Below are 12,993 nucleotides of genomic sequence, written 5' to 3'. Positions count from 1 at the left end.
TGAATTCACTGAATATGTTTGAGGGCTTTATTCCCTCATTACTGGGTTTGTCCAGGTGTTTTGTGCTAAGAGGTTGACAGCTATGGTGAGAACTGAATTCATTAAATGATAGCCATTTAAGTTTCAGTCTTCCTCTCTTTCACAAAGCAGCTGATTTGGTGTAGTGGTATGTTGCTCTTGACTGTTTTGCACAGGGACCTTGGCTGTAAAATGTACGGTGGTAACACAGCATTTTTCTTTCACAAAGCAGGTGATTTGGCATAGTGGTATGTTGTTCTGACTCTTTTGCACAGGGACCTTGGCAGTAAAATGTATGGTGGTAACACAGCATTTTATTCTAGCAGCAAGTAATGTTTAATGTGTCCCTGGTTTTTGCCCTTTTGACCCACCCCAATAAATTTGGCTTTTTCCAGACTTCTTGTGCTGTGAAGTTGAGATGCAGTTGAGTATTGAGTAGATTTTACAAGGAGCTGAGAGCTGCAGGGGAAGAGAAGTTTAGTGCTGATTATGCTAAGTCAGCTCACATTGCTAATAGCACAACAGGTTTTGTACTTGCTTTTGATGCAGAAGGTTGTTGGTTCTACTCCCATAAGGGGTGCATGCTGCCGTACTGAAAGTTAAGATACTAACTATGAGCCTGTTATCAGTTTGCCATCCATTTCCTATTGCAATATTACTAGCTTATTTTTAATGTAATTTAGGCAATTTATTCCTCAGGGGCAGCAGACACTTTATTTTTTGATGAAACCATGAAATATAAAGGTGATTGCTAGCAGCAACCTCTTTATTACAGATTTATTTAACGTGGAATTATTTAGATTACTTTTTTAGTACTTCAGAGATTGTGCATATTTACTGATAATGGTGAACTTTAGAATTGTGCATATTTACTGATAATAGTGGACTGTAGAAGTTTGAGTAGACTTTTATGATGGAAATGTTCTGAATTGGGCAGTTTTGTTTCATTGTTTACTGGAAAAATGTTCAAAGCAATAGGAAGGTATATCAAAGAGCACATGTATGTTTCATATGCAAGGGGCCTATGATTTGAAAACAGCCCAGAATTCAGTTTTATCTGCCACGGGTAAAATGTATTTTCTTTTAATGTGGGTTTTAATGTTGTTTCAATTAATGTGAGTTTCAAGGGCAGATAAGTTTTTATGCCAAGTTTGTTTAGCAGATGTCTTAGTGTTTGTGCTGTAAAATGCAAAATAAAACTTTCAAATGAAGTTCAAATCATCATAGACGTAAATCAGTATGCACATTAGTGTTTATGGTAAATGGAGTGAAATAGCAAAGTAATGAATCATTGGAATGGCTGCAGGGGGAGGCTCCATTCGACCATGGTTTTGTGAGGGAGAAGGGTGGCAAACTTAGACAGCCCCAGCTGAACTATACCTCCCAACTGTCCAGATTTTCAAAGAATGAATAGGTTTTTTGCTTCTTATTTTTGGTTTGTTCCTCATAAAATTTGTGGTTTTCTGGCAAATCATTTAGGAATTAAGTCACTAAATAATAACACACTAGTTTCAGACTTCATAACCTTCAGAAAAATGCATGCTAAAGTAAGACCTGTTCTATCAACTGTCCCAGTTTATACACGAGCAATTTTTAGTACTGTTTATATGTTCCCCCAATATATTTGGCCTTGTCCAGATTTATTGCATTAACAGGTTGAGAGGTACATGCAAATTGCTTTATAGAATTAGGCATAGACAAACCTCTCAACTGTCCCTGAATTTGGCTCAAAATGTTGCTCTTCCCCTAATAATCCCTCTACAAAATAGCAATTTTGGAAGAAAACATGGAGGGTTTACAATTAAGAAATAACTGTAATAATCAGAGTTATAGATTACTTTTATTTCAAAAATGCATGTAGACTCTTTTATTTTGTCAGCTGATCAAGTTAGCAGTACTAATATTAAAAAAGTGTTCCTTCTTTGACAGGTTCCCAGCTGTATTGTGTGGCTATTTTATATTGTTGCATCACATTTTTGGTCCATTTTTCATAAAATTGTGTTTTTTTGGCAAATTAGTGGTAAATCATTAAAGATTGAAGTTAGAAAATAATGACAGGCATTTGAGTTTCAGATTTAATATCCTTCAGAAAATTTATACTAATGCAAGACCTACTATTCTATTATCTTTCTAAGTTTATAAGAGCAATATTTAAAAATTGTCCTTATTTTTGGGCCTTTGTCCCACTTCTATGTATGGCTTTGCCCAGATTTCTTGCTCTGAGGGTGAGAGGTATGACAAATGTGTTAGGGCCATCACCGTCAGCCAGAGTCATTTCAAATTGTGACATACTTGTTGCACCCCACTCCCCCATGTAGTGACTCTAGATGTGTCCAAACAAAGCAAGGAGCAGTTATGCAGTGTAAATGTGCAGGGTATCCCCCCATACAAGGTAGACACAAGTACTACAGTGGCTTTTCATCTGTTCTTGATTTTGCAGAATGGTCTGGTTTCTGTCATATTTTTGTACTGTTGATTTATGCTTATTACTCAAAGTGCCTGTTGCTCTGTGTTTTAAGTAGCAATGCTTTAATGACCATCAAGTAAGTTTGTCTGAGATCATAACATGCAAGTAAGCTTTAATAAGCATACTTTTAAAGAATTGCCAACATTGAAGCCTTTCTGTTGTTGCCATGCAGAGAATACTTAACTAGATAATGTATAAGCATTGGATATTGAAATGCATATGACAGTATTTGTAGTAAAGGACAGGATTACATTATTTTAAGAAGCTCATTACACTTGTTGGAGACTTCTAGTGATCTCCGAGGGTTTTACCAGTAAACTAAACAGAATGCCATTCATGTGTGGTCCATAACCTGTACAGTAATAATCTAAGCAATGTATCTTGAGCTTGTTTCTTGTTTGCTTTTCATTTTTACTTTGATTGTGTTTTCCCCATGAAACAAGTAGATAGTTGTCAGGCAGCAGGTCTGTTTTGGATAAGAAACATTTTTACAAGTGGGGGCATCACAGAGATTGTTACTTTCAGCATGTTACTTGGTGCTTTAATAAAGCTGAATATAAATTATAATTAGAACTGCAGTGCAAGGAGAAGTAGTTTGAGTTGAGTGCTGCTTGTTTTTCTTACACTTGATTTTGACTGGCATTCCCGTAATGTATTTAAAAAGTAATTTATTTTTTCATGCCTCACAACCTTTTTGTTTCCATCTAGATATTAAGTAAGCTGTCATGCAGCCAATGCATTGAAATATTTTTATTCTTTTACACTTCATTTGTCTTGATTGGACTCTCATAATGAGGGTTTGGCACCCAGGGCAGCATATTTAAATAAAGTTAGTTTTTGTGGTTTTGAGCATAGCTCCTCCCCTTTCTAGTTGGCTGCACCCCTTCCCATTGGCCCCACCCATTCAGCTATCCCCTGCAGCCCCCCTTTGATTTGAAGTCACCAGCCACCACTGGGTTGAGATAATACCCAAGTACTGAAAAAAGGTATATTGATTTTTAAATTAAATATATTTATCCTTAAGGAGTTAAATAAAGAAGTAAATTGTAAATAATTTGTTTGTTGTTATTTGTTCACAACATTATGCATGTAACACTTTTTAAAAACTGTTCAACTTTATATATATATATATATATATATATATATATATATATATATATATATATATATATATATATATATATATATATATATATGCATGTGCATATAAATTTGTATATATGTATATAAAAATTTGCATATATTATATATAAATTTGTATAATATATATATATATATATATATATATCTAAATATATATATATATTCCATATTCCAGTGGAAGCTGTGCTGGTGTGATAGGACAAAAGCAAGCCTTAGACATAGGTTCATAGGTTGGTAGATACTAGGCTATCGGCCCAAATGCCTAAGTAAGCCTAGCCAACAAGGTTCCCTGGCTAACGCCACCCAATAAAGTTAATTTCCTGTGCCCCTGTCGAGCAGAGCCACAGAAGTGATCACTGGGGTTTATTTCCTATTTCCCATCCACTCATCAAGATTTTTCGTGAAGAGTGCTAACAAGGAACTTTGCTTGACATAGATGGGTAGCTTTTTCCAGAGTATAGCAAGTCTCTGTGGCAGGAATCTATCCCTCCAGCATTTCTTGTTTATTGTGGTGACAAGGTTTAGGTCCCTAGAGTGTGTAGCTCGGAGGGATTGGGATTTCTTTAAGTGTAGCATGTAAAACAGCTCTGGATTTAACATAGCTTTATATGATAGGCAGAGATCTCCTCGGCACAGGCGATATGCTACAGAGTAAAGCTGGAGTTTTTTGGAAATGGTCAGTGTAGGGCATCTGTTTGAGGCCAGTAATCCTCTTTGTGAGGTACTTCTGTGGCCTTTTCAACTGCTGCAGATGTCTTGTGAGGTACATTCCAAAAGGAGCATTGTACTCTATAATGGGTCTAATGAGTGCCGGGTAGAGGGGAACAATGACCTCTTTTTTTCCTGGATGAGAACGCTTTTGTGATGAGGTGTGCCACATAGAAAGATTTCCTTACTACTGTGGCAATGTGATTATCAAAGGAAAGACTAATGTCAACCTGGGTCCCAAGGTCTCTTATCACACATTCAGCATTAAGTAGACTGCCATTTATGTGGTAGTTCATGGGTACAGAGTTTTTACCAAAGGGGATGACAATGCACTTTTTGGCATTAGGCATCTGTCTCAGTGTGGCCCTTCTGTAGGATGTCCACATCATTTGGGGACTCTACTATGGCTCCTAGTTTGCAGTCATATGTGAACTTCATTAGCCAGAGGCCTTCTGTGTTAGTCTGTACTTCAGAGAAGTAGATACCAAACAGGAGAGGTCCCAGGACTGACCCTGTGGTACTCCACTTGCCACTGGTTTGAAGTCAGATTTGGAGTCTGCAACTTTTACAGTGTGGGTTCTGTCAGTGAGCCAGTTGGCAACACATCTTGTTACATAGGGATTTATACCTAGTTTAGTGAGTTTAGCTATAATTCAAGAATGGGGGATGGTGTTGAAAACTTTGGCAAGGTCAAGATAGGCTGTGTGAACCACCTTATCCTCGTCTACGGCTTTGGTGACTGCCTCAAAGAAGTTGATCAGGTTCAGAAGGCATGATCTGCCTTTTACAGACCCAAACTGGGTGGGGTCCAAAGTTTGGAGGTTACCAATGTCTTTGTTTATGAGTTCTATGATGATATGTTCCATGGCCTTGCAGACCAGGCTCGTCAGACTAATAGGTGATAGTTCTCAGGATCAGTGGTGGCTCCCCCTTTGTGGAGTAGGATAACTGTTGCTGTGCACCATTCAGTGGGCACAAAGCCTTATGTGAGACTATGATTGAACATTGTGCTTAGGTGAGGAGTCAGTTCATTCTGAAGTTCATGTAAAACGCAGCCTGGAATGTTGTCTGGTCCCATGGATGCTGTGTTTTTGGTTTTAGAGAGTGCAGCTTTTACATGCATAGATGTGATTACAGAGACTCTGCATTCTTCCTATATAGATATGGGCCCTTTAGGGGGTGAGAGGGGGATAAAGTTAGCAGTGAACCTATCTGCCAGGATGTTGGCAATATCAGTTGGTTCTGTAATTTCTGTGCCGTTGTGCTGTAACTCAGAGCAGATCTGGGTGTTGTCATTGAGATTTTTGACATAGCTATAGAATGCTTTGCGGTTGCCCTTAGAATCAGTGGCGATTTTGTTTTTGTAGCTGGCTTTGGAGGATGTTATAAGGGATCTCAGCTTCTTACTGATGCTGACCAGGGAGCTTCTCCATTCATGGAATTTTACTGTCTTTTGCAACAGTTTTTTCCTTCTGTTGTAGAGTTTGATTATGGCAGGGGACCACCAGATTGGCTTCCTTTTTTTGGAAGATAGCATCTTGGTTCTGTTTGGGATAGCACAATCCATGCACTCATGTAAGTGCTTATAGAGTGCATTTGTGAAAGATTTAGCAGTTGTAACTGTATTGTCCATCTGCATGGGTGACATGATGTTCACCACTTCTGTCTTAAGAAGCATGAAGTTGGCTTTGGAGAAATTTTTTACCATGGTTTCCTTAATGGTGGGTGGGGGCGTGATGCAGATATCTAGGGTGATTAGCTTATGGTCAGATCTGACCAACGAGGATTTGACTTCAGATGTGGAACACCGGTCACTCATGTTGGTAATGACTAGGTCTAGGATATGGTTGCCCCTGGTGGGGGTGTGAATAAGTTGATCCAGGGCATTGGAATTTATGAATTCCAGAATGCGTTGAGCGAAGGAGTTGGTACATGAGTAGTTTTCCCAGTTAATGGTGGGGTAGTTGAAATCGCCTATTATTAGGGTGCTTAGCTGAACCCTAATATTTTCCAGTTTATTAAGAAAAGAGGAGTGGGAACCCTGGGGCATGGTGGGAGATCTGTAGCAAGCTACAATTTGGATTGCAGTTTTGACCAGAGTTAGTTGCACTTGGATAACTTTGGATGCATTATGCTGCGCAACTAGCCTGGATGTGTGGCTAACTTTAATGAATATGGACACACCTCTGCCTTTAGTGTTTTGGTCCAGGTTAAATGGCTGAAACGTGTGGCATGAGTTATAGCCTGGTAATGCAGGGGTGCTCTCTAGATCCTTGAACTAAGTCTCAGTCAATGCACAGATATCGATGTTCTCCATTTTAAGGAGTGCCTTGAGTGAGTGCATATTGAGATTTAGACTTCTAGCATTGAGTAGCATTACCTTCAGTTTTTGCTTGCCTGTTCCTGTTATGGTGGTGAATTTGTCATTTGAACTTTGCCTAAAAAAGGCACTATAGGGGCTCCAAGACACTTAGCCAGTATCCGGAATCCCAGGGGCGACAGGTGCAGGCAATCTCTGGCAAAGCATCATGGTCTGTCGACCATATCATCCCAGGCAGACAGATACTGATCCCCTTAGAATGACACCAGAAGTTTAGCCAATTGTTGAAGTCAATCATTTTGTCCTTGTACTGCAGTATCATTTTTGGCGATGGAAGGATGCTACACAGGGCTAGGTTCATACCTGCCTAGGCTACAAGATCAGAGACCGCTTCCATGTCTCTTTTCATGTAGTCCAAGGAGGTACATGTCAGGTTGTTCATACCAACATGGACAATGACAGAGTCATATTTGTACTTGTGGAGTGACCTGAGTGCATGGGTTATGTGGCGGATTCTGACACCCGACAGGCAGCTGACAGTAACCTTCTCCTTGTTTAGCCTGGTGAGTGGGACATTAGTGTGCCTGACTATAGAGTCACCTATGACTAGTGTGTTGGGTACGTTGTTTTGCCTTATGGGCTGTGGTTTATTGGCATACTGAGTCTGCGGGCTATGTGTTATTTGGGTTGTGTTGGGGGGTGGAGGTTGCTTGCGGTTCTGCTTTGGAAGTCTCTGTTGCTTGAGCAGATTATTATTGAGAGCCTCCACAAATGTTTTTGTGTTTCTATGTGTGGATTTTGGTGGTGTAAGTTTAGTGGGACTATGTGATGAGTGTGGTGTGGTGCAAGTGTTTACCTTCTCCTCTTGACTGTCAAGTTCCATCTTGGTTGGAGAAAGCTTTACCTCCAGTTTGGCTAGGTAAGTGCATCTTTCACAGATGACTTATGGTGGCAATTGGCCACCGACACTGCTCCAGCTTTGTTTCTTTTGCTTTTCCTTCATTTCAAAGCACCTGCACCTATGGTGCCCTACAAGGAAAGTATTTCATACTTCTTAATATATGGGCTGTCTGTTGGGTCTTGCTTACAATCTAGATAATGAATCAATGAGTCTTTAAGACTATGTGAGACTCTGTGATTTGTTGTTTAGATATTAGAGGATAGACATGAGCAGAAATCCCAGAAACTTTGAATGATTGCATTGTAAGTCTATAGCAAATAACAGCACCACAAGGTAATAAAAAGTGTGCTGTGGTCAAGGTGCATATGTTCAAATAGAACTGGTTTGTAGTAAGTACTTTCTTTTAACTTCAGCATGCAAACAAAAATTCATACCTGTCCACTGTCACATATTTCACTGAATATCTGTGATTTTGCCTCATTGTTTGGTCTGTCCATTAAAAAATGTGTGTTTTTTCTGGCAAATTGTTAAGAGTTGTAGTCACTAAATAATGCTATAAATTCAACTTTCAGACTTCCTGCCTATCCTACAGAAAATGCATGCCAGTGTAAAAAACTGTTATTCTAGCAACTTTATAAATATATAAAAAGTAACAATATGTGAAATTTGTCCCTGATTTTTGAACAAAAAAGTTGAAAGCTTTTGAAAACGTTATTAACTATCACAGATCCTTATCTCAGCAAACTTCACTCTCCTAACCACCAACAATTTGGACAATTTGGGATAAATATGGCTAGGCTTATAAGGGCTCTAAGGCCATTAGCCTAGTAAACTTCTATACATCTATGAACCTGTTACTGTATGACCATTGCTTTATTTATTTGTTTTTACTTGATAAGAGTTGGACCTCAGAAATATACACGGATAAATTAGCTATAATTGTTTGGTCCAGCTGTTAATGAAACATTACCTGTTGTCTGTTGGTATTTGCTTCATATTCTGGTTTTGAGATACTAATACTATTAATCAGTATAAAACTAGTATTAGTAGGGCTTATTACTGTGTGTGTGTGTGTGTGTGTGTGTGTGTGTGTGTGTGTGTGTGTGTGTGTGTGTGTGTGTGTAAGAGAGTGACACAGAGAGAGAGAGAGATAGAATGAGAGAAAAATGGTTGCAGTGCATTTACAAGTTAGCTATATTTGGGTGAAGCCACTTAGAATTCTTTAATGTGAGATTACTGTTTCTGCAGGAGAAATGCAGGAGGAGAGGCTGGTATAATGGTTAAGGTGCTTGCCTTAGAAGCGCAAGGTGAAAGGTTCAATCCTCACATAGGGTGACTGGCTAGGCTTAAAATCATCAATGAGGACAGTTAGTCTAGTACTAGTCACTGATATATTCCCATTTTACAGGGTGGCCTAATGGTTAAGGCATTTGCCTTACAAACACAAGGTGCAGGGTTTGATTCTCACAGGGGATAATTGGCTAGACTTAAAATGGCTCACAAGGGCAGTTAGCCTACTACTAACCTATGAACTTATAAGAAATACATTATATGGCCATCATTATAATACAATCAAATGTCTGACGTCTAGACAGAAGACACAGTTACTGCTAGGTGAGGGAAAAGTTGTTTGTGAGTAAATGTAACTGGCCATCATTTTCTCAGTTTAAACAGTGACTAATCTGGCTTTGAAGGACAAGTGTGCATTTGTGTGAGGTAAGTTGGAATGCATTACTGTGATTAATTTATGTTTGTGTGAGATAAACTCGAAATTTCTTTCATGTTTCTATTGTTATTTTGAAGGCAAACAAACATCTGAGGTATGCACAGTCAGTGAAGTGGCTGTTCTTGATCAATACAAAAGCCATCTTTGGATAAAAGAGACGTATCCTTGTTGTTTAATCATTACTAAACAACAGTCATTGATCTGTCAAGACAGAAGTAAATCATACAAAGCACTGTGTTTGCTGATATCAATTTTAAACTTAGTATTGTTACATGGTGGTCTGCAGTGTATTTAGGAATAACAAGTTTGCCTTAATTTCTTTCGCATTCCACCACAAACATTAACACTACACACAATATGTACCTATCTTCAATGGTGTACCAGAAGCAGAATTCATGCAAAAGTAAATGTTCATTGTCAAAGTAGTGCTGCCATTTCATAATACTTTGCTTTAGCTGAGGTTTTGGCAGTGATATTTTATCTATGGAGAATGCATAGACTCCCTTTGCCTATAATGGTTTACCCATGTGTGCTGGTTTCATCCCGTAGCCCCAAATTCATGCTGTAGGTAAATTGGGAAACCCGCAACTTTACCTTAGGTAAGTGTGCAGCATGTCTACGTGTGAATGCTCAATGTCAATATGTGTTTCAATCTTGGGAAAGATTTGAATTCTCAAGGATAGTGTCAGTATGTCATTGTGCTTGAAAAAGCTGTGTACATTGTGATAGACCTGAATTATCAGCAGCAACGTCATAGTACATGTGTGTGTGTGTGTGTGTGTGTGTGTGTGTGTGTGTGTAAAATATCTCTTGTTTTTATCTGTGAACACACACAATATTGCTGGGTACATGCATTTCTTTTTTGGGTAGCAGTAAATAATAACAGCAGCAGCAATAAAATAACAGTTAAATAAATAATTTCCTAGGGTTCAGGAATGAAGCCTACATGCACATTTCCATGTTCAGCAATAGTGTTGTTGGCCATGAAACCATGTTAAGCAGCACAAGCTTGCACAGTAAACAAACAGGCTTGGCTGTTGGCAAACCTGTTAAGCGTGCTCATGAGGACAGCATGAAGAGCTACATAAGGGAAATAATGCATGCTGTTCACAAGCGGGGGAAAGTATACTGAGTGTACTGAGCACATAAATGAAACATAGAAATACAGAAATAAGTAAGAGGGGATATGAAATGGTAAGGGCGACTACAATACATGGGTTACCAGACAGGAAAACAGTACTGAGGATAATGCACACAGAAATCTAAGAGATGCACATAGAAAGAGGAAAGAGGGGAGGATAAATGTTCAAATTGTACAAAGATAATTTATTTAAATGTGTTTATGTCTTAGAGACAATTTTGTGTTAATAAAATTATGCAGTATGTATGTCATAATTAGTGGTGATCACACTTCCTGGGCAAATAAAAGTAAATAAAATCTGACATGATATTATAAAATGTCTCAGATTCACATTGTGACAGAAGGAAATTACATGACATATGAATGTTATTTATATGCTGAGTGGAAGTGGCAGTTCACATGGACAGTACATACATAATGAGATATTTGCACAGTGTGCATTTCTTCAGTATTACATATTGGAAAACAGCTCAGAAGCCACAGTCTCCTTTTGCAAGACTCAAACCTATGCCATCAGTGTCAACATTGACCTGTGTATTAATTGGGTACACCACAGAAATAGGCCTAACACATATCTGATAAGGATCATCCTTGAAGACAATTATGCACCTCACTGTTCTAATAGCTATGCATTCCATATGTAAGTGAAACAGTGACATATGTTTGCATAAGGCACTCCTGGCTGAGACAGTTATTGTACCAACAGATATTGGTGTGAATTACTTGAGACGTACCTCTCTGGACTATATGAAGAGATACATGACTGAGATCTTGGATTATGTGTCTTAGGCAGATGTGACCCTGGCCTTAAGCAGCATTTACCTTCACCTAGGATGATGCCTCACTGCAAACAGAAAATGATTGACTTCAATAATTGACTTAGTTTCTTTTGTCATTCTAGGGGGATCCAGTATCTGTCAGCCTGGGATGACATGATTGACAGACCTCAATGCTTTGCTAGAGATAGTCTTCATCTCTCACTCCTGGGATTTTGGCTACTGACTAAGGCTCTTGCCACCCCCATAGTGCCTTTTTAGGCACTGTCTCAAGGACTAAATTCCCAATGTAAAAACTCCATCTAAAAACAACCTCAAGGTTATGCTGCTAAATCCTAGGAGTCTTAATATGAAACTGCACTCACTGGTAGCAGCTCCCACCTTGGAAGACACAGGCATTTGTGCAGTCACAGAGACCTGGTTCAAGGCTGTGGAGAGCACCCCAGCCATACTGGGTTATACCTCCTTCCACACGCTCAGACCACAAACTGAAGACGTGAAAACTACAGGAGGCAGTGTATCAATATTCATTAAAAATAAATACATCTCCAGACTGGTTGAAACAGTATGATTCCCTAGAGAAACTTCATGTACAATTAACTGTAGGCAGGATACCTATTCAAATAATTGCCAACTACAGGGCCCTCTCCATGAATCAGGGTACCCACTCTGCTTATTTGGAACTACTAAAGTCTATCAAGATACATCTGAACACCATGGTTGTGAGCATAATTACTCGTGCTCAAATTCACTTGCCCAAAGTTTACTTGATTTCATTAACTCCAATGCCCAGAATCAGCTGGTTGACACACCTAAAAGAGGTGTTAGCATCCAGGATCTGGTGCTTACCAATATGGAGGACCACAGTAGCACTCCCACTGTGAGGTGTTTCCTGGTGAGATCTGACCAGTAATCAGTCTCATCTAAAGTAACTATTGCACCTGACCCATTCCCAACAGCAACTAAACTAAAAAATTCTACAAAGCAGATTATAACCTCTTACAGGATGGTATAAATAGCTTTACTGCACCTCCCCCTAAGATGGAACTGGCAACTGTGTCAAGTTCTACACCAATGCTTTATACAAACACCTGTAAAACTGCATTGACTTGGCCGTGCAGGATAGAACTGAAACAAACTCCTCAAGGAAGAGCAAACCTGCCTGGTGGACAACTGCCATTAACAGGTTTTACAATAAGAGGAAGAAATCGCTGTCTAAGAGTAAGAGGAAGCTAGCCTTAAACTGGAAACACACCATCCTCAGCTTAAACAAGCAAATAATACTTCTTGTGAAGTCCTCCAAAGCAAACTATGAATCCAAATTAGCTTCTTCAACTAAGGACAATCATAAGGCATTTTTAGTTACATCCTTAACCTAAAAGGAAAGGCCCAGGTCTGTGCCGAACTGGTAGTTAATGATAGCTAACCTATTGGTCTACAGGTTCTGTGAAAACTTCACTCCCCTGTCCCCACCACATGTACCCTATGACATCTCTACCACCTCTCCCCTACCTTGTATCTCTAAAGAGCAGGTCATAAACACCCTCTCTAAGGCCAAAAACATAGCATCTATGAGATCTGATAACATCCCAGGATGCATCCTACATGGTCTCCCAACAAGAATTAGGAACACCATTGGCAACTCTTTTCAATCATAATGTAAGCATCAGCTTCATCCCAGCTGAATGCAAAACAACCACCATTATTCTCTTGCAAAAAGGTAGTGCTTCCACTGACCCCAGGAACTACAGAAGTATTAGCTTGACTAACCTATCTGCAAGGCCATGGAGTGA

This window comes from Protopterus annectens, chromosome 6.part0, assembly GCF_019279795.1.
Source record: "Protopterus annectens isolate FY-2018-M chromosome 6.part0, PAN1.0, whole genome shotgun sequence".
Lineage (NCBI taxonomy): Eukaryota > Metazoa > Chordata > Ceratodontiformes > Protopteridae > Protopterus > Protopterus annectens.
This window is presented reverse-complemented; position numbering follows the sequence as displayed.